We start from the raw sequence: 22,378 nt of genomic DNA, 5'->3' as shown, positions 1-22,378 counted from the left end.
GTGATTGATGTACAGCTGGAAAAACTGCTTATAGTTTCTATCAAAATTTAAACTGCACATACCCTTTAACCCAAGAATCCCACTTGTACTCTCTATCTTACAGAACTACTCACATATGATTACAAAGATAAATGTATAAACATGACCACTGGCAGAATTGTTACAATTTCATAAAACCAGAAGAAACCTAACTAGTCACTGATAGAGGAACAGAAACATGAGATCAGAAATCACAGTGTTTTACACTGCCTGGTCACCTTGTAAGAGTCATCCTATATTTGAGTTATGCTGTCAACCATTCAGGTAATCTTTCTGTTCCCAGTGTTTACTAACAATACAAAGGTATTGTGGTCAGGGTTATCAAGGGAATAGATCTAATACATGACACATAATTTATAGGATTATTTTATAATAGTCTTCCAAAAGGTCAAATGTAGAAGAGTCCAAGAGATCTAGCCACGCACTAGAGACCCAAAGAATCCAGCCAAGGGTCTGGATCCTACAGCAATGTCCCACACGAGTCCAGCCGAAGGTCTAGAGTCCAAGGCACTATCCTCCACGAGTCCAGCCAGTGGCCTAGAGCTCACTGCAATAACTCATGCTTGTTTCCATCAAGGATGTGCACTAGGAAGGCCCAAAGGCCAGTGGTGGAAACCAGAAAACCTGTGCCGGTAGGGTAAAAGATTTGTGCCACCAGACTGAGGGATGTATACGGGAGACAGGAAGCGATGCTCACGGTGAAGATCAGAACTCCCATGATGAGAACAGCCAAGTTCGCATCAGGAAAACCATCCGCAGCAAGCTTCTCCTACAAAATCAACAGCCCAAGATCTTCCTCTTTAGTTCTCTTTTTATGCCATTGGCAACAATCTTCAGGTGGGTCTTCCATGCCCAGACCACACTGATTTAGTTCAGCAGGGCATTACAAGTTGACCATTAGTTAATCCACCACAAAAGAATACATCTCAGTTTTGACAACTCCTTTTGAAGATCAGAGATTAGCCCTCATCCTACATAGATATACCCTCCATGGCTGGAACTGGTATATTCTGCCTGGTTGTTGTTTTGTGGTAAGTAGTCAATTTTAGCAGTTATAAGTCATTCCCCTTCATGGAAACAAAATTAACTAGCACTAGACACATAGATATTATTCTTTTGCCATTACAGATAATGCCACAATGAAAGTATGGACACTTGGATATTTTCTTTTTTTTTTTTCTTTCAAATCACTTTTATTTTCTTTTCTGGATAAGAATACATCTACATATGATTCTCTAGAAATGACATGCTAGACTGACAACCATGTTTTCTTGTTTAGTACTCCATCCTATGCCCCAAAATACAGAAAGGAGTCAAAGGAGGGGAGGGCAGGGGAGAATACATCTGTATCCCTTCACAGTGCAGTACTTCCTGTAAATTACACTATATCAAAATCACAAAGTATAATCCTTTTATTTTATTCTTCTTTTCCAAAATTTTTGAATATTCTAATTTCTTTACATTTCCATCTAAATTTCGATGTCAGATTCCCTGTGCTCCTATACTGCTAGAATTTTTATTGGAACTGTATTAAATCTATAAATCAAATTGGGAAGGAATGACAGCTTTTATATGAACATAGTATACTTCTACATTTAGGTCTGTTTTGATTTCCTTCCATTGTATTTAGATTTCAGCATACAGATGAAGTGTATATGTATGTTATATTTATACCTAAGTATCTGTTCCTTTGGAACTACTGTAAATAGTACTTGTTATTCCATATTCCTATTGTACATTGCTAGACAGTGGTTTTTCAGTATCCACAAGAGTGCTTCCAGGAAACTCCACAAATACCAAAATCCACAGATACTCAAGTTCCTTTAAAAATGGCATAGTATTTGTATACAACCTATACACATCCTCTTGTATATTTTAAATCATCTCCAAACTAGTTATAATACTTAAGACAATGTAAATGCTATATAAATGTTATATTATATTCCCTAGGGAATATGACAACAAAGGGCTTAGTGCAGCCACAATTTTTTTTCACATACTTTTAATCCATGGTGGTTGAATCTGCAGACAATGAACCTGAAGAAATGGAGGGCCAAATGTATAGAGAATTAAGACTGGGATGGGAATGGGTGTGTATCTTATATCCCGTGACCTTGCTAAACTCTAGGTTTTTGAAGATTCTTTGGGACAATCATGTTGTCTGTCAATGGAAACAGTTTTATTTCTTCTTTCCCAATCTCCTCCTCTTTTATTTCCTTTTGTTGCCATATTAATGCTGACCAGGATTTTCTAGTAAACTACTGAACTGGAGAGAGGTTAAGGGCAGACATTCTTGCTTTGTTCTTGTTTATGGAAGAAAACTTTCATTCCTTCACCATTAAGTATGATGTTAGCTATAGTTTGTTTTGATTATGATTTTCCTTTTATGAACAGTGGAATTTAACTTGCTTTTTTTTTTTTAGGATTTCTGCAATATGTTCATGAGGTAAACTGGTCCATAGTTTTTCTTTGTCCTTCATTTATTGTTTACTGTTTGCCTCGTTTACATAATCAGGTTAATTCTGGCTTCATAAAGAAAGGTGGAAAGTGTTACATCATCTTCTAAGTTCTGATCCACTGAACTGACTGCTTCCTGAGTCGTTGGTCTGGTTTTCCCGCTATTAACAGGTGGGGAAAACGGCGCACTGAAGTCCAGCAGGTCGCTCAGCTCCTTGTCGGTCCCTATCGCAGCCATGCGCTGTTGTTGGGGGTTCACCTTCGGTCACTTCTCGCAGGTCCAGCCTCCAGCGAAAGTTCCCTCCGGACGCGCGCGGGCGGGCTCGGCGGCCGCCTTCTTCCGAGCGGGCTGCGGTCCCCTCACAGAGCTGGTGGGTCTCCTCGGGCGGACATTTTTTTCGCTGAGGGGCCTCAGCACCGCGCTCCGTTCACCCTAGATCCTTCCTGGATATTTTCTAACGCTGCAAAATTATTTCATAGTAAAAGGTCTTCATTGGATCATAAAGTTGGCTACTACAGAAAGATTTTATGACTCAAGCTTCATACAGCTTTGTCAATTCCCGGAGTGATCAAATCCCCGCAAACTGCTGTGCGTGTGCTTCGGCCCACCAGTAGAGGGCAGCATTCCCCAGACTAACAGCGCTTCAGGATGCAGATATCAGACCTGGCAGTGAGAAGGAAACGACAAAATCCACAAGGCATGGTAAGGTCAGTCTCAAGATTTGGGATCTACGGCAGAGCCTAGCTCCTGCCAGACAATAAGGATTATTTACAAATAGTAATATCTAATACTCTGTGTCTTTGATGCTTTTAGAACCACGATGGGGCCCTCCTGGAGATACTGAAACACATTAGGTTGCTGACCTCACTTTGGCAATTTCTACTAAAGGAAAGAACGCAAAGGGCAAGCATACTTATCCATCAGATATCCAAGGTCTTGTTCTCTCTTCTCAGCTATATTTTATAAACAGGTTGGGGCAAGACAGGGCTACTACAGGGAACAATGAGATAAAAGGTTAACTATAAATCCACAGCAGTTACATTATAGGTCTAAGAAAGTGGAAATAGCTCTGGTGGAAATGTCCTAAACAGTGTTCCTATCAGGTCACCAACCAAGTGAGTTGTCCTAAATTAATCTGATCTAAAGTGCGTGCTACTCCACTGTTTCAGTTTGAGGGCTAAGAGAAATACTACAACCTTACCTATCACTAGAGGCTGCAAAGGGTTGGTTTAGCAATTGTTCTCCACTGTCTCTCCCTGATAAGCTAATATCTCTCTGGAACATTTAAATGACTGATATCACAGAAATAAGAGTAAAAAAGTTGGTTCTCTTACACCCTGATTGCAGAGGTGAGGAGATAGGAGAATGGGGACAGTTATTTAGCAGCATGTGTTGGGAGAGGAATTTTTCACCACCAGAATTCAAATGGATAAATTCTTGTATCTGGAATTTCTACTTCTAAGATTTTATATGACAAAAGTAATTCCATAAATAAGCAAACTATTATATGAAGATATTCACTACAACCCCATTCATGAAGAGAAGACAATCTGATGTCCACTAACACAAAAATGAATTAGACAAAGGGCATATTCACCATTGATGCAGCCATTAAAAATAATAAATCCATAAATCCTATCATAAAACAATCAAGTCAAGAAAATAAAACGAGCTACAAAATAAAATAAGTATATAATTTTTATTCATTGAAAAAAGTGGGCTGAAGATGTAGCTCAGTGGTACAAGGGTTGCCTAGCATGCACAAGGCCCTGTTCAAGTCCCTAAGTCCCAGAGCACTGCAAAAAGAAAAAGAATGTTTTAAAAACTGCGTATTTTGGAAAGTCTGAAAGAATAAATATCAGACTGCTCAGGTTCTAATTCTGGCTCTGCCACTTACTAGAAGTGTGACTTTACAATGTAATCCTCAAATTTTAGTTTCTTCATCTGTAAAACAGGGAGAGGGCGTCATGGGATTATGATGAAAATTAGCTATTTCATGTACATAGGGAATAAATTAATTAAAATATATATATATGTGTGTATACAGCACCACAGTACCTGCCATATAACAAATGTACTGAACACTCAGGTGGTACTTCTTATTACTAACTTCACCACCTCTAGGAAGAAGAATTGGAAAGGCAACTTTAATTTACCAAGTTTTATACTTCTGAATAAAGACTTTTTCAGAATAAGACTTTTTATAATTAAAACATGCCCAAGAAAAATGAAAACATATGTCCAAAAACTTGCATGTGAACGTTCATGGTAGCATTGTTCATAATAATCAACTCCTGAATTGAGTCCACAAGTAATTATCAGTGATCACTCGATAACTGTATATTAATAGATAGGGCTTTTTTTTTCTTTTTTCTTTTGGTACCAGGGATCAAACTTGGGTCCTTGCGCTTGTGAGGCAGGCAGCAGAACCACTGAGCTAAATCCCCGGCCCCGGATAGGGCTTTTTTCTTCCAAAGTCCACTGCTTTTTACCTTCTAAATAAATGTGCATTTAACAAATCCTACTTAAAAGATGATTTTTCCCCCATTACACAGTCTGTCTAAAAGTGAGATTATCGTGGATACATACAGATTCACAGAAGCAAGAAGAAATGTCCTTTTTGGTAGCTCATAAGATGGGCAGCACATATTGAAGATTTAATAAATTCTTCTAGGGGCTGGGGATTTAGCTCAGTGATTCCGCTGCCTGCCTCGAAAGTGCAAGGTCCTCAGTGTGATCCCCAGTACCATAAATAAATAAATAAATAAATAAATAAATAAATAAATGCCTCTTATTTCTGTGAGGAGTAACTGTAAATTTTTTAAAGCTTAATTTCGATGTATTCTAAATGCATCTATCTTCCATTTCATTTTATACAGAACTGGCGAGAAATTCAAACATACACAAATTTTTTGGTTGTAGAAGGAAAGGCAGCTCATTTTTGGCTACCATTTTGCTAAAAAGTATTAAAGGGTACCTGCACCTGCCATCACCACCAGTTTTCCCAGCACCAGGCAAGCAACTAAGGAACAATGAAAGCCTAGTACAAGCCTAACAACAAATAGTATTTCCCCTTCTCTATTCTACACTGACTAGGTTCAGAGACTACAACAGGAAAGGACTGGTTCTGTAAGTAAAATCCTGTGTCTTTCACAATAGGCTGGGTTGACAATGTGGGTGATCTCTCTTATTCCTATTTTTTGGATGGGGAAATTGGTTCAGATGGGAAGAATAGCAAAGTTTCCTTGGTATTTTCTGTTGATCACTGCTGAAAAGATCAAGGCTCTTAAACTGTTAACTGAAAATCTGGATAAAACAAGAAAAACACTGGAAAACCTAAGAAAAAACCAGGAAACTCAACTCAACTCTGACTTCAGACATGAGAGGACTTCTCATCGAGACGCAGATCCTGCAGTCACAGGGCACAATGTACCAGGGGGTTCGATTTTAAAATAGGGTCTATGCATAGATAAATGAACCTTGGGAAAAAATTCCGTAAACTAATAATTGTTGAGGCCCCTCTGAAGACTCAGAATGTGATTAAACTATAGAACTGTAAAAAGGGGGCTATGAACTCAGCATCAGAAAGAGAAAACTGCCAAAGGTCCAGAAATATGTTTCCCTCCCCAGTATGCCAAATAGGAGGTCCGTCTCTAAGGAGGGAAGCAGGGTTCTCTTTGCTCCTCATATCAGCCCATCCACTACAGAGTGTGGACTTGAGAGCAGAAAGACTTGTCAAAATGAAGTGGGTTGAAGAAAATAGAGATGTGATGCAAGGTATCAATCCTGACCCCTGGTGAGTTCTGAGTGGTCAGAGGGGTGAAGAAGGGGAAGGCGGAGGGAGGAAGGGGGCCAGTTCAGGCAAGGCAAGACCGAGGAAGAAAAGATAATTCCTTCCAGAGGACTAAGAAATACCTTGTGGGTCAAATTATTTAGAATCATAATATTCTGTCTTAATTTCTCCTCCCTATCCTGAGTATTAAGTAAGGAAAGTCTGATTTAACCACTGTAGTCTTATCTCAGGTGTACTATAGTGTCTTGAGGGGAAACCATTTATATCTGTTTAGATAAGAGAGCTAAAGAATGGATGTCTAACTCCCCACTGATGCCTACTGGGTAGACAACATAAAGCTTCTCTCCTCCTCTCCATACTTTGTCTTCTATCCTTATTGGGCCAATACTACGTGCGTGCCACCAGTACTGAATGCTTTGTGTGTATCATCTCTCCACAATCTTATAAGTCTGGTAGTTTACTATTCCTATTTTAGAGATAAACTGAGGCTAAGAGAGATTAAGTAAGTTATCCAAGGTCAAACAGCTAATACAGGGCAGAATTAGAATGTGAACCCCTAAGACATATATAGTAAATGTATAGGTATTAAGGCACAAGCTCTTAACTACCATGCCATAATAGTGGCAGCAGTTAGCCAGACTTCAAGGATATGGTGACTCACAGGGGAGAGTCGGACCACTCTTCTTTTATGAAGATTTCCTTCCAGGCAAATGAAAGAAGTTCTATTTTCTTTTTTGGTACCAGGGATCGAACTCGGGTCTTTGCGCTTGTGTAGCAGGCAGCGAAACCACTGAGCTAAATCCCTGGCCCTAGAAGTTCTATTTTCTTGAGGGCTGTGGCAGTTTCCTTGTACTCCATGGCAACAACAGGATCACAGTTAAAGGTCAACTGGCTAGCAAATCAAAATATCCTGACCTCAAGACAGATGACAGCGTTACTATCTTTTGAACTTTTCCAGGCCATTTTCTAATACCAAGCTGAAGACTGAGAAGGCTCCTTTACTGTTTTACTTTTTCTCTGTACAAGTACTATTCAGCCACTCAATCTAGTTTCATTTTAGGTATTGATTCTTCCAAAAGCCCTGTCAACATCATGTACCTGTCCAGCTTGGGAATGTGCAAGGAGGGCAGAATTCTGTGATAAGAGTTATCCTAGAACGCAATGACTACCTTCACAGGTCCATCCATGGATCATTTCCCAAAAGCTGAAATCAAGAAAATAGGTCCCTTAAAACAATTAGTTTACAAAAAAACATGAAACTCAGATATCAAAGATTATTCTGTCAAACCTGTGATATAAGCCTCACCACTGGCTGAGTCCCAGCAGTTCACTTGATGCCTGGGTTTTGCTCCAGATCCATCACATTACATTAGTGCCCTTCCTTCTCACTGCCTACAGAAGTAGCAGCCTTGAACGTGGCAGCACAATCCATTTGTCCTGCTCTAATTACTTTTTGACATTGCTCTTTCTGTTGCTAACTTTTTTCCTTTCCTTTTTTCAACCTCAGGGTATCATTAAAGTCATTTGAAAACAAAATCTTAAATTCTGCCAATATGTATTTGGTTAACTTTCTATCATAAAATGGTTTTGAGGAGAAATGTAATACCTATTACAAGAAAGGCCACAAGACAAACTCTTTCCAGATCACCCCCAGTGCCACAGACAGCATGGCCAAGGAGGAAATGTCTGGGTGTGAAGTTTCAGGACCTAGCCAAATTGTAACTCTGCTGCTCACTTCCTGTGAGACCTCATGCGTGTCTCCCCATCTGCGTTTTAGCATCCTATTACCTCAGATGCAGTTACATCTCTCCTCTGATAACCTCACAAAAGCTGCTGTGAAGGTCAGTTAAGATCACATATGTGAGAAAATACCGGAAAGAGCAAAAGCCATTTTACTATTATTAAGAGGCACAACAATAATAACAATATTGTTAAAATCTCTAGGACGTGTTTTTCATTAAATCTAGTGTTTTCTTCATTAAATCTATTGTGATGGTTAATTTTATGTATCAATTTGGCTGGACCACAAGGTTCCCAGACATTTGGTCAAATATTATTCCAGGTATCTCTTGGAAGATGTTTTTCTATAAGATTAACTTTCTTTCTTAGGTGGTGGTGGTACTGGAAAGTCAAATGCAGGACCACTCTACCACTGTGCTACATTCCCAGCCCTTCAAATATATATTTGAATACATACATACATACATACATACATACATAGACAGGGTCTTACTAAGTTGCCCCAGGTGGGATCAAACTTGCAATCCTCCTGTCTCAGCCTCCCTTAGTGCTGAGATTATAGGCACTATACCTAACTAAGAGTGGGTGAGTTTCACCTAATCTGCTGAGGGCCTGAATAGAACAAACAAAATATCAGCCTCCCTTGTACAGGAGAACACTGTTTAACAGACTGCCTTTGGGCTCAAACTGCAACATCAGCTCTTTTGGGTGCCTGGCCTGCAAGCCCAAGATGTAACTGCAGCCCTGGCTCTCCAACCTGCTAATACTTCCTGCAGATTTTGGATTTGTCAGCCCCCATAATCATGTGAACCAATTCCTTTTTAAAAATCTCATCTATTCATGTATCCATCCACCCACCATACTGGTTCTGTTTCTCTGAACACCTTGACTAATAAATCTACAATGTAGTTTTATTTAGAATTGAGTGATTATCCTATGCACTATTAAAAGGCAGAAATATCATAGATAAATAAAATCCAGAGGTTTATCTTTCAGAGTTATTTTTGTTCCAGCATGACAGATCCTGACTTACAAATTATATATATTCCCCAAAGTCACTTTCAGGCCACCTAGCTGGAACTTAAAATGCTTTTCCCAATAATAAAATGGAGTTTAAAGACAAAGGATTACTGAGAAGCTATCTTTATAGGAGGTGATTAACACATATTTGCTGGATAAGAGCAGGAATTAATGTTGCTCTATTTAGAAAATGCTTTTGGAAGAAAAGGATACAAGAGTAAGCATTTCCTGTGCCAGGGATTTAGCTCAGTGGTGCTGGTGCCTACCTAGCAACCCCAAGGTCCCGAGTTCGATTCCCAGTACCAAAAAAAAAAGAGTAAGCATTTCCCAAATACTAATGCACTGCATTGCAATTCAACTGAATGTTTTACATATATCGTTTCATTCAACACTCAACACCTCTGAAACAATGTTTACCATTTCTGCAAGTAATGAAATTAAGATATTGGTCTAGTTTTCTCAATTAGAATGTAGGTGGTACTGGGATAAGAACCCAGATCTGACTACAAAATAGCCATATCAAATAATCTCTACTCACTTAAAAAGGAAAAGGTGGGAATGATGAACTATGATGTACCATTTTCCCTTTTGCAGGATGGCAAAAAGCATGAAAGGCAGAAAACAAGAAATGATCACAGAAGGCTTTGAAAATACACAGGCTAAGGTGCTTTCAGCAGAATGACAAAGTGAGCAGTTCCATTCTAGCAAAAGTTTGGATTAAAGAACAGTATGTTCGTAAAATAGAGTGAGGTGATCTTTTTTTAAAGACAGCAACGGAAGGGCTGGGGATTTAGCTCAGTGGTTTCGCCGCTTGCTGCGCAAGCACAAGGACCCAAGTTCGACCCCCAATACCAAAAAAAAGAGAGCAACGGAAAATGCTGTGGACCCAATGAACAAAACGTAGGTGGGGGAAATGATGGGGTATTTACGGGAGTGTTGTCAGGGACACCGTTTGGCCTTTGTTTTGTTTTAGTGGTCCTAGGGATTGAACCCAGGGCCTATGGATGCTAGGGCAAACCTTCTGCCATTAAGCTACATCCCCAGTCCTTGGCCATTTGCCACTACCACCACCACCACCACCCTTGCCCCGCAGTACTGGGAATTGAACACAGGGCTCTCACACTGAGCTACAATTCTCAGCCCATCTACAAAATTTTGAGTCTCCCTAAATTGTCCAGGCTAAGCTTAAACTCACAATCCTTCTGCTTCAGCCTCCCAGAGTGCTAAGAGTATAGGTGTGTGCTATCAGTTCCAGCCTGGCCACTGTTTTTAATGTTAACAAGCCAGCACATCCTCTTTGTGCTGACCACCTCAGCTGCAAGTGACAAGCCAAAGCCAGGTGAAAGAAGTCCCTGTCTTCTGCAATGCTTTCTTCTTCCCACCTCAGATGGCCTCTCAGGATCCATACTTCACATTCTTCTTTCCACAAATGAATATGGTTAAAAAGGGAAGCTAATTCAACATTTTCCACTGTTGTACAAAGCCTACGAACCAAGGCCAGGAACTTGCAGAATGATCAGTAATGAAACCAGAATTGTTATTAGGCCAATTAAATCAACTCTAACCACATTAAAATAGGCCATATAGAAACCAACTGTATAATGAGAAGATATTTTCTTAAAAACAAGGTGTGACAGTGAGTTATTTAAATATAATTACTGTTGGAATTACATCACTGGTAAAATGTTGTAATTCAAGTAGTTTCGAAACACATTTCCTCATCTTGAGCATTTAAAAATAAATCCACTTAAGATGATGACTTCAGAATAACTGTGAGAAGGTATCATTAACCTTGTTTTACCAGTGAAGAAAATGAGGGTCAGAAAATGAGAGTCCAAAGCTGGGCGTGGCAGTACAACATGGGAGGCTGAGTGAGAAGGATTGTCATAAGTTTGAGGCCTGCCTAGGCTACATGGAGAGTTCAAGGACAGGTTTAAATACATCATTACCTTGTCTCAAAAAAAGAGTCAAGTGTTGTTTTAAGTGGGCAGATGTAAGTTTTGAGAGCTGCCCCCTTTTCTCACAGCCACTTTGCAAAGCTAACTGAAAAGGCTCAAAGTCTTGCCTCGTAGGACCCTCACTTTCTGGAAAATACCCTGCCTCTTCTAACTTTCTAGGGGACTACAACAGTGTCTTCCTGCCACCTTAATGTAACACATCATTGTGTATAATGTTGGATAAATATTGTATTTGTAGCTTCTTAGTTATTCCAGTTTGAAGGAATAAATCTTGCCTGTCAAATTCTAAATCACTTGCATGGGTTTCCCAAAAAATAGTCACTGGCATAAGGTAAGAATTAACCTCTGGTGACACTGATATTTTTTTCCCAATTTTTAGGGTAACTTTGTCACACTGTTTTTTCATTTTATTTTTTTCTTAGACTGCAAATGCTTTGTGAACAAATAATCAAGAGCCTTTTCATATGTGTGTGTGTGTGTATTTTTTTTTTTTGTACCGGAGATCGAACTCAGGTCCTTGCGCTTGTGCAGCAGGCTGTGAAACCACTGAGCTAAATCCCCAGCCCCAAGAGCCTTTTCAAATGAACATTTTGTAACTCTAAAGTAGTAAACCATGTCTTCCAGACTTTTTTCATTCATGTTATCAAGAAACTAATGAAACCTTCAAATAATATTTGTGGACCAAAATGAATATTTATGAACACACAGTTCTATGTAAATTCTATTTTATAATACAATAATAAGAATTAAAGTCCTTAAAAACTGTATTTGGAAGTGGGTGCTGTGGCACTCTCCTATAGTCCCAGCTAGGGAGAGTTCAAGGCCAGCCTAGGTAACATAATGAGACTGTCTCAAAATAGACAGACAGACAGACAGACAGACACACACACACACACACACACACACACCCTCAGTACTGAGCTTCAGAACACATCAAACACAGTGCTTCTCCCATTTTGAGGAGAAATGTTTCCACACTTGCCACTTGCATCAGTCTCACAGTAGCTCAAAACAAGTGTAGAACCCTCACAGTCCTCATTGTTGCTTTGTATAGCACTTCTGTGCATTTTAAGTTCTAATCATGGATGACAAGGTTAGGATACCACGAAGCCTAAAAAGCTTATATTAGCCTAGTAAAGGTTAATATTAGCCTAGTAAAATATGAAAGTTCTAATTACATTATTCTTACAGGAAAAATGCATTCAGTACTCATTAGTTTTGGCACTCATTACAAGTTCCAGAATGAATTAATGATGAGTACTGAGGTATGATTCTGCACATGTACATGTGTAAGTAAATAATGACACCATTCAAATAAACCTAACCACTCCAGTTCCTCCAATCAGCTTCTTAAAAGCAGAGGAAGGCGCCTAAGATAGAGGAAAGAGATGGATTCGGAGGTCAGACAGATCTGGTTTCCAATTCTTGCTCTACTATTTCCTATTTCTGAAGCTTGGGCAAGTTACTAAATTGCTACAAGTCTCAAATTTTTCTCATATAAAATAGAGACACCATCCTTACCATTCTTGGTTATTATGAAGCATAAAGTTAATAAACTAGTATCAAGCAAGCTCAATTCCCAGGACATAAATCGTGTTCAATAAATGCTCAATGGATGTTTGCTATGAGTTAGTTTTAAAGCCCTACAAGGAATGTCTATTTACTTCCCATAACCCAGACAGCAAATTGGAGATTAGTGATATGACAATAATAAGATATAATATATTTGTATTTCTAATGCTTCTGCATTTTAGCATTTGCTTTTCAATTTGTTAGACTGTGGTTACAACTGGAAGTTGTCTTTAAGATAAAGTATTTGGATGCAGGGAACTACATCAGTGACTAAATTAAAAAATTATTTTTCTTCTTAATCTCCATACTAGTCTCCAAGGGCCAGGGATTTAGCTCAGTGGATCCGCTGCCTGCCTTGCAAAAGCAAGGTCCTTAGTTCGAACCCCAGTACAAAAAAAAAAAAGAAAGAAAAGAAAGAAAGCCTTCATACTCCTCTACAAATTGCTATGAAGAAAAAACTTTTTCTACAAAGCTGTATTTCTGCAATATAGCTTTAAAAGAATGAAACCACTTTGTAATCCCATAGATTATATCTAAAAATAGATCAGGAGGCCAGCTGTCAGAGGCATACATTATAGGAAGAATGGGGCCAGGAATCTTTCTCAAAAACTACTGTAACTGTTCTGGCATCTACCCCCGTGAAGATGAAAAATTCAAATCTATTCAATTCTAGCAGCTACTGCTTACTTTTTAAGCTAGGACAAGAGTTTGGAATTCTGAAGATTTGTAAGACCTCTTTTGAAAGCTTCCTAAATCCCCAACACACCGTTCCTGCCAGTTTATGATGGAATGGTCATACATTATGTGAAATCACTGTTTCAACACAACCCATTTAAAAAAGTTTTGCTTTTCTGAACTCTCCCAGAGTTACTTAACCTTCAAAAGCGGAGGGCAGGGGAGAGGGGGGATGTGATGTGATGGGAGCTGTGTTCAAGTCCAAACTCTACCATCAACATGATGAGTAATAACCTTAGGCAAACTCCCGTTTCCTCTTTGGGCCCTGGTTTTCCCATCTGCATAATGGGAAAGCTGTGGTACCAACAGATATCCACATGAGACTATCTTTCAGTTACAATGCCCTATGACTATCTAAGCCTCAAATTTTCCAGACAGCCTGAAAAGAGAAGCATCCTCTGCATGTAACCCACGTTTTGAGCTGCTTCTGTGTCAATTTCATAAGCAATATTTTACTTAATCAGATTTAGCTCCTTTTTAAAAATGAGTTCAAGACATTTCAATCCCTCTTCTGCTGACTTAGACATACAGCACTGGTTACTCTGGGTAAGGAAGTGTTGTTATTGAGAAGAGTGGAAGATAATATCTGTCTAAAAATAGTGGACACAAGGAAATATAGCCTTGTGCTATGTAGGCCATAAATATATTCATTCAATCACTTACTGAGTACTTACAATTATGCATTTGGCACAGGGACAGTTTGGTGAGCTAGACACATACACTCCTGTCAAGATTTCACCACTATTTCCTGAGGGGCAGAACAGCTCTTGCTGAAGTCAATTTCAAACCCTGACTCTCAGCAGTCAAAAGGAGAGAATATGAAAAGATTTGGCTTCACTCTGGTACATTCAATATGTGCTGGCTGATCCTGGAAAAGAGCTTCGCTTACTCCAATGCCACTGCAAAGTTGGCAGTTTCAAAGAAAGACGATCATACACTGAATCTGAGCAGGGAGCTGTTAGAGAAGCTATCGGGAATCAAAATAATATATCAGCCATTTTTAGCATCTGCTCCTTTTTTTCTCCTCTCTCCTCCAGGCAAAAAGTGACACAATAGAAAATGTGAAGGACAGAAAGCAGTGTCAGAGTCGTCTACTCTGCACTATCTCTCATAATCTAATAAAAGACACAGGTTTGGTCACCTAACAATGTCACTGTAATGATACTCGATCAGTGTGGGATGTTTCCTCCCTAAGATTTTAAGTTTATTCTTTCTTAAACAGCAGATCCACTGTACATGGTTGAGACAATCTATCCTATGAGGGTGAGGATTTAATCATTAATTCAATAAATATTTATAGGGTCCCTATAATCCCCATGCTGGAGATTAGGGGCAATAAAGACTGGCGATCTTGTAGAAGGTATATTAAGCAATTACAAATATTAAGCAATTACACAATAAACATTTAATTGCCTGGCATGGTGGCACACATTTGTAATCCCAGCAATAGAAAGGGTGAAGCAGGAGGATCACTGAGTTCAAGGACAGCCTGAACCACCCAGCAAGACCCTGTCAAGAAAGAAAAGAAAAGACTGATTTCATTTTAAGTATGATACCGTGATAAGTATATTAGGACCATGTAAAAAATGAAGAGCCATAATCTGGCACAGAAAGGGTAGAAAAACATTCATGCAAAGAATTGTAAGAGTAAAAGTCTTTGATTTCCTTCTAAAATAGAGCCCAGCCTTTTCTGCTCCCTAAGTCTCAGATATATGTCTTTCCCTGGTGCTTACAGTACTTGTACCTATTGGCATCACTGATTTGATTTCATGGCAATGTGATAACCAGTTTATGAATCTGTTTTCCCTATCAGACTGCAAGCTCTTACAGAACACAGAATCTATCCACTCTACTTTGCCTCTGGTGCTTAGCACTGAACTACATACTGAGTAGGCCTCAGAAAATGATGGTATCATCATTGCGATTGCTGTTTTCAGACTGGTCATTAGACAAATTATCTAAGTTTGTTGACTGAATTCTCCTACTTGGTAGAAAAACACCAAGTAAGTCCAAGGAACAATTCACCTACCACCAATTTCAACATGTGCCATTGCTCTCAGTGCCTTTGTTGTGAGGAGTTCTACTTGTTTACATGGCTGATACACAGCTGTCTTTTCACTGTGCTGTGGTTACTTCCAAAGCAAGACAATCAGCCAAGAATAGCAATGCCTTAAAAGGCAGTGATAGAAGATCACAAGGTAGGGAAGGGGAAGGGTGGAGAGAATTAGGACACAGCTGTAGTGTTCTGTAGGCTAGAACACAGACTCAATGTGTCACAGAAGATTAAATCAGAGGCTGAATGTAATTTCTAGCCCCTTGAATAAACATAGGCAGGGCCTTTGGTACTGTCCCTGGACACATTGGAGCCATACTGGGTCCTCAATGACATTGAGTCCTAAGCCCCAGGATCATCCTAAATTGGGAGCAAGATCACTACTCTAGCAGACCAAATTCTACAAAGCTCCAACTGCCCCAGACAGAAAAAAGAGGATGCCAACTACTAAATCCATTTTGATAGCTAGAGGATTAAAAAAACTGCACACATGGTGATGTCCAAATCTGAGCAATGAGATTAACTTCCATGTAGATTGCCCATACTTCAGAGAGGTTTTTTTTTAATTAAACATTTCCAGCATTTAATTTCTCTACAACTATATATTGAGAAAATTTACTTTAGAATGGGCTATTAAAAGAACCAAAACATGTTTTATTTTGAATGGTTTTGCAATATGGAGATAGCTTTTTGACTTAATACCTTGGAATGAATTAAGGTCATCCTTCAGCAGATAATGTGGATTGTATTTCTAGAGTCAGAGTGAGTTCTCATTGCAAATATAATACAATATTTTATCAACTAAAAGAAAAACATATATAGATGATTAATACAGAAAGGTTCACCTATAGAAATTACCATAGCAGATTATAGTAACAGAGTTTAAACAATTTTCTTAAATGGCACATACATAGAAAAAGAAGTGTAACATTAGTCTTCTTTGAATGATGGAACTATATATGATTTTTTAAAAACTTTTAAACCTTTATTTTTCCAATGACCATGTGTGACTTTGCTGCTTAAAAAGCCAGTGTCCTGGGCTGGGGACTTAGCTCAGAGATAGATTATTTGCCTAGCATGCACAAAGCCCTGGATTTGATACCCAGCACTACACAGACACAAGCACACACTTCAGTTCTGTATTCCTCCACTTATCCATTTTCTCTCTTATTTCTTCTTTCCCCATGTATCCATCAAAGGTTTTCTTCATTAACTTCCTTGAGATTTTTTTTTGCACCCCGCCCACTTAACAACTTCCTTTTCCAGAGCAATTTGAGGTTCACAGTAAAATTGAGCAAAAGATAGGGCCGGGGATTTAGCTCAGTGGTTCCGCCGCCTGCTGCGCAGGCACAAGGACCCTAGTTCAATCCCCGGTACCAAAAAAACCCCCAAAAAACAAAAAATTGAGCAAAAGGTATAGAAATTTCCCATACTCCCTTACCCTCACATAGGCAGTCCTCCCCCATTAACAAAATCCATCAGAGCAGTACATGCTACAACTGATGAAACTGGTATTGGTATAACATTATCACCAGAGTCCATAGTTTACACTAAGAGTTCACTCTTGGCATTGTACATTCAATAGGTTTCAGCAAATGCATAAGGACACATAGCCACCATTATAATGGATTACTATCACAATTAAGTTTCACTCCCCTAAAAATCCTTTGTGTTCTGCCTATTCATTCCTCCTTTCCCACTATGCCCTGACCTTTTTTACTGTCTCTCCTTAGTTTTGCCTTATCCAGAACATCACACAGTTGAAATAATACAGTGTGTACCCTTTTCAGGTTGGATTCTTTCACTCAGAAATATGCACTGAAGTTTTCTCTATTTGTCATTTCCTTTTATCCCTGAATAATATTCCACTATCTGGATATACCACAGTTTATTTATCCACTCTCCTACTGAAGGACATCTTGGTTGCATTTGTATTTTGGCAATAAAGGTGATATAATCATCCATGTGTGGATTTTTGCTTGGAGATGTTTTAGTTTTAATTCATTTGAGCAAACATGAAGGAGTGCAACTGTTGGATTATGATAAGAGTATGTTTAGTGTTGTAAGAAACTGAGTTGTCTTCCAAAGTGGCTGAATCGGGCCGGGGATTTAGCTCAGTGGTTTGGCCACCTGCTGAACAAGCACAAGGACCCGACTTTGATCCCCGTAAAAAAAAAACAAAAAAACAAAGTGGCTGAATCATTCTATATTTCCACCAGCAGTGAATCAAAGTTCCTATTGCTTTGCTTTCTCACCAGCACTTGGTCAGCGTTCTGAATTTTGGCCACGCTAAAAGGTGGATGGTGGTGTCTCACTGTTTCAATGTGCATTTCTCTGATAACATATGAAATAGAATATCCTTGTATGTGCTTGTTTGGCACCTGTATTACCTTCTTTGGTAAAATGTCTGTTAAGGTCTTTGGCCTTCTTAACAATCAGACTGTGTCTCATTGGTGAGTTTTTTGTTTTGTTTTGTTTTGTTTTGGTATCGGAGATCAAACTCGGGATCTTGTGCTTTTGAGGCAGGCAGTGGAACCAATGAGCTAAATCCCTGGCTCATTGGTGAGTTTTTAAAGTTCTGTGTATATTTAAATTAACAGCCATTCATTAGATATGTTATTTAGAAATACATCTCCCCAGTCTCTGTGTTTTGTTTTCAGTCTCTTGAGAGGTTTTTTGAAGAAGAGGAAGGAGAAGGAGGAGGAGGAGGAGGAGGAGGAGGAGGAGGTGGTGGAGGAGGTGGAGGAGGAGGAGGAGGAGGAGAGAAAACTTTAATAAAGCCCCTCAATTCTTTCTTTCCTGTATCTTAACTTTGGTACTATAATCTAAAAGCTCATACTACCAAGCCCAAGACCATCCAGGTTCTCCCCTATGTTAGTGTTGGGAATTGTCCTGGTTACTTTTCTCATTCCTGAGGAAAAAAATACCTAACACCCAAAGTTAAAGGAGAAAAGGTTCATTTTTGGCTCACAATTTGCAGAGGTTTCAGTTTATATATAATCAGCCGGCTCCAAGGCAGGGTGGCATGGCAGACAGGCATTGCAGAGGAGGCAGACAGAAGGCAGCAGGCAACAAGCAACAAGCAGAGCATCGCACCGTGCAACAACCCTCTTTCTGTTTCTTATATTTTATCCACGCTACCTGGCCTTAATCCTAGCATCACAACTGAATCAATTCCAGTATCACAGTATCACACTGATCCCAGAATCACACACTCTAGATCCAGCCACTTCTGAAAAGTCCATGAGGCTTTGAGGGGACATCTAGATACAAGCCATAACAGGAACTTTATGATCTTTCATTTTACATTTAGATCTGTGATCCATTTTTAGTTAATTCTGAGAAGGGTATTAGTCTTATGTTTAGATTTACCTTTTTACATATTGATAGGCAGTTGGTCCAGCACCATCTTGTGAAAAGCCTATCTTTTCTGCATTACATTATCTTTGATTCTTTGTCAAATATCAGTTAACTGTATTTATGATGACCTATGTCTGGATTCTATTCCATTCCACTGATCTGTTTGTCTCTTATTTTGTGTATACCACACTGTCTTTACTACTGTACCTGATAGAGATTTAATACAAAGAGATCTCCTATCACATTTTACATATCTAAAACTTCAAGTGAAAAGGATGCTATAAATCAGCTATAGCAATGTATTCTACTGTCTCAGAATTACAAAGAAATACTAAGACAGGACACTAGACACTGTTCTCTAGAACTTATGGAGGGTCAGACCTGGAAATTGATTAAATTGCAGAGCAGTACACATACTAGAAGAAAATATGAACAAGGTGCTAATGGAAACTCATAGGCGGAAGTGATAGATCTATGTGGGGAAATCTATATGATGAAAATTTCACTATCAGAAGTGGTGGTTGAGCTCAACTTTTAGAGAGTAGACTCCCAACAGGCAGAGGAAGGGAGTAGAATGTCCATTCTAGGTAGGTGCAATAGCAGGGAAAAAGACATGGTAGCATAAAGGTATGAGTTGTTCTGAGAACATTAGTGATTTTATGCAGCTGAAGTTTAAGTGCTTGACAGCGAGTAGCAGGAGAAGAAACTTAGGAATGTTGAAAACAGATGGGAAAAGTCTTACATACTGGCGCTAAACAGTTGGAATTTTTACTAGAGGCAGAATAACATACACTTACTGGTGCTTTCATTTAGTATATACCTATTATGTACTAAGCAAGGTGTTTTACATTATTGCATTTCATGATAAAAACTCTCCTTTATGGGTATTTTCTCCTCACTGTACAGACAAGAAAAAGACTACAGAGAGGTTATGTAATTTATCAAATCAGTTCTGTTTGGCTTTAAAAACAACATAATCTCCCATAAAAATGATTCCAGTTTTAAGTTTCCTGCTTCAAACAACACAGTTGTAGTATAAGTTTCAGAACGAACTAAAATCAGTTTGGCATACACCAAACTGAGTGGTATAAAAATGTTCAAGAAGCCTCTGAAATTACTGGCAACAGACAAAATGGCTCATCTATTTACTCTTTCTTAGCAGGCTCTAAAACACAAGGACACTAAAAAATCTAAGATCAACTTTTCCAAAGTCCTTGTTGTAAAGATTTTCTCTCTCCTGACATTACTACAGCACTTGATATAAATAGCTATTTCAGAAGACAAGAAGAGATGGGAGCCATGAGAGCCAGATATCTCAAAGCAAAAAACAGATCAGGACAAGACTGTGGGTTACAAACTACCAAATCTAATACCTGGCTGTGAAAGTTCAACAGTGAGTTAGCAAGGCTCTAAAAATGTATCCAGGCTCTGTAGTTCATTGGTTGGTAGAACTTGACTGTGCTAATTAACATTTTTGAGCCTCAGATTCCTTTATTTAAAATGGAGTAATACGCACCACTTTTAAGGATTGCTATGAAAGCTAAAATGAACCAAGTAATAGAAGAAAGAACTCAATGCCCTAGGCGGTGATGGTAAATCTTTTAGAGATTTCAGTGATACAACCATCCTGCTGGAGCATGCATGCCATAGTTTTGCCACCACTGGCCTAGAGCATAGTAGGCACCAAATTCTACCTGTCCTGCCCAAACAGATAATTAACTATCACAGCATTCTGCCCACCTCACAATTTTTAAAATTCAAATAAAGTGATGTCTGTGGAAGTCCTTTACTAAGTAAAATATAACAATGCAAAACACTGTTCAAGACACAACAATGAATACTTATTTTATATTCTTTGCCTTTAAGGGGCTAATCCTCTACAAGTAGAAACTGCAAATATACAAGCGTCATACAGGTAAGAAGAAGCAAGTGCTAGAATAGTAACATAAGTGAGCACTTAAATGGGGAAGACTAAGTATAGATGCCTTACCTATACTATCTCATTTAATCCTTAAACAAATCCTATGGAACAATTACCACTATATTTACAGGTGTGGAAACCGAAGCACATGATGGTTAGATTATTTGCTTAAGCTTATGCAACTAGCAAGTGACAGAGCCAAGATTTAAATCCAAGAATTCTGACTCTAGGGCTCAGAACTATTAGAGATGTAGAAGTGTAAATTAAGAAGTGAAAAATAATATAGTATCAATAACTGATACACTAACATTCACTGAGCACTCAACAATACGTCAGGCCCTCTGCTAAGCACTTTACATGTAAGCTCTTACCAATTCCCAAAAATTCTCTGTAAGAAAAACACCATCCCAATTTTACATATGAGGCAAAGGACTAAATGAGGCTGTGTTACTTTGGTCAAGGTCTCAGTTAGTTATCAGAAGAACCTGACATCAATCTTAGCCCTGTCTGTGTGTAAAGCTCATGCTCTTAACCTCTGTACTCTGGTTCAGTGGCAGGCAGTAGCACTCAGGCTGGATCCTGAAGACCAAGTAAAACATGAATAGTTGATCGTGAGTTGAGAAGGATTCCGCACAAAAGACAGAGTATGAAAAAAGCATTACACAGGGGAAGTTTGGGAGCTTAAAAAAAAAACCCACTGGTAATATTTACTGATATGTACCATCCAATCATTTTTACCCCCCATAACTAAAATTTAAAAGTGTTACTTTACTTTGTGACTCCTAAGTCTTCAGCTTATCATTTTCCCTCCATGGGGGGGGGGGGGGGGCGCGGCAGAGATTGAACTCAGAACCTTGAGCTTGTGAGGCAGGCACAGCACTACTGAGCTAAATCCCTGGCCCTTAGCTCAGGGTGCCAGGGCTGCCTTGCAAGCGCAAGGTCCTGAGTTCGATCCCTGGTATCAGAAAAAAAAAAAAAAAAACCCTCTTAAATTACAACAGTAGTATATGTATATTGTAGGGTATTATAATGAAAAATTAGGAAAAAAGTATGTTCTGAGATAAAGCATATTTCAGAAATTTGAAAAGATGAGAGTTATAGAAAATTAATTGGCAAGGTAGGCCAGGGACTGACTGCAGTAACCTTGGCCTTGAATCCCCAGCTGGGAACCAAAGTATATCCTATACAGACTGGAAGATTGTGAGCAGAAAGGCAGCATGATTAGAGCCATGTCATGCTTAGGACAGACTTAAAGGAAGAAATAAGAGGTAAGGAGATTAGGTGGGAGCTCATGAAAAGAGTCCAAGTAAAAGATACAGACCTGAGTTATGTGTAGGCTATCTATCATGACCACTATGAGCTCAAGCTCTGAGTAAGATGGTCCTAAGTCTGAACTTGGCTCTGTCACTCGCTAGCTGCATGAACCTGAGTTACTTAATTCTTTTAAGACTCAGTTATACCAGCTATAAAATGGAGACAATAAAACCCACCTAAAGGGTTGATGTAAGAACTAAATAACATAAATGTGACATAAATCAGGTGTCTTATCTTCTACAGTATTGACATTCTGGGCCAAATAATAATTATTTTTTATGTGGAGCTGTGTTATACATAAAACTTATCAGCATTCCCTGGCTCTGCCTACTAGAAACCAATATATAAAGTGATCATTAGTAGGCTTTTAAAAATGACTGAAAAAGAAGAAGGGAGAAAAGGTGGTTATTTGGTG

At 38.9% G+C, this 22,378-nt stretch overlaps 1 protein-coding gene and 1 long non-coding RNA gene across 18 annotated transcripts in view; one reads left to right on the top strand and one right to left on the bottom strand.

The window, feature by feature from the left end:
- Window positions 1-22,378, bottom strand: part of Nr6a1 (nuclear receptor subfamily 6 group A member 1) — a 226,261-nt gene that overhangs the window by 74,542 nt on the left and 129,341 nt on the right. The gene's annotated exons all lie outside the window — the stretch shown is intronic.
- On the top strand, window positions 1,186-10,722 carry LOC110350178 (uncharacterized). Of its 2 annotated transcripts, none has more exons than XR_015439750.1 (3): window positions 1,186-3,199; window positions 3,311-3,430; window positions 9,645-10,722. It is a non-coding gene; the product is annotated as an uncharacterized LOC110350178 (long non-coding RNA). The 2 variants fall into 2 exon arrangements; XR_015439749.1 differs by having other exon boundaries at window positions 5,377-10,722.

This window comes from Heterocephalus glaber, unplaced genomic scaffold, assembly GCF_053883595.1.
Source record: "Heterocephalus glaber isolate CG9 unplaced genomic scaffold, H.glaber_assembly_v1.0 deba00001479, whole genome shotgun sequence".
Taxonomy (NCBI): Eukaryota; Metazoa; Chordata; class Mammalia; order Rodentia; family Bathyergidae; genus Heterocephalus; species Heterocephalus glaber.
This window is presented reverse-complemented; position numbering and strand designations above follow the sequence as displayed.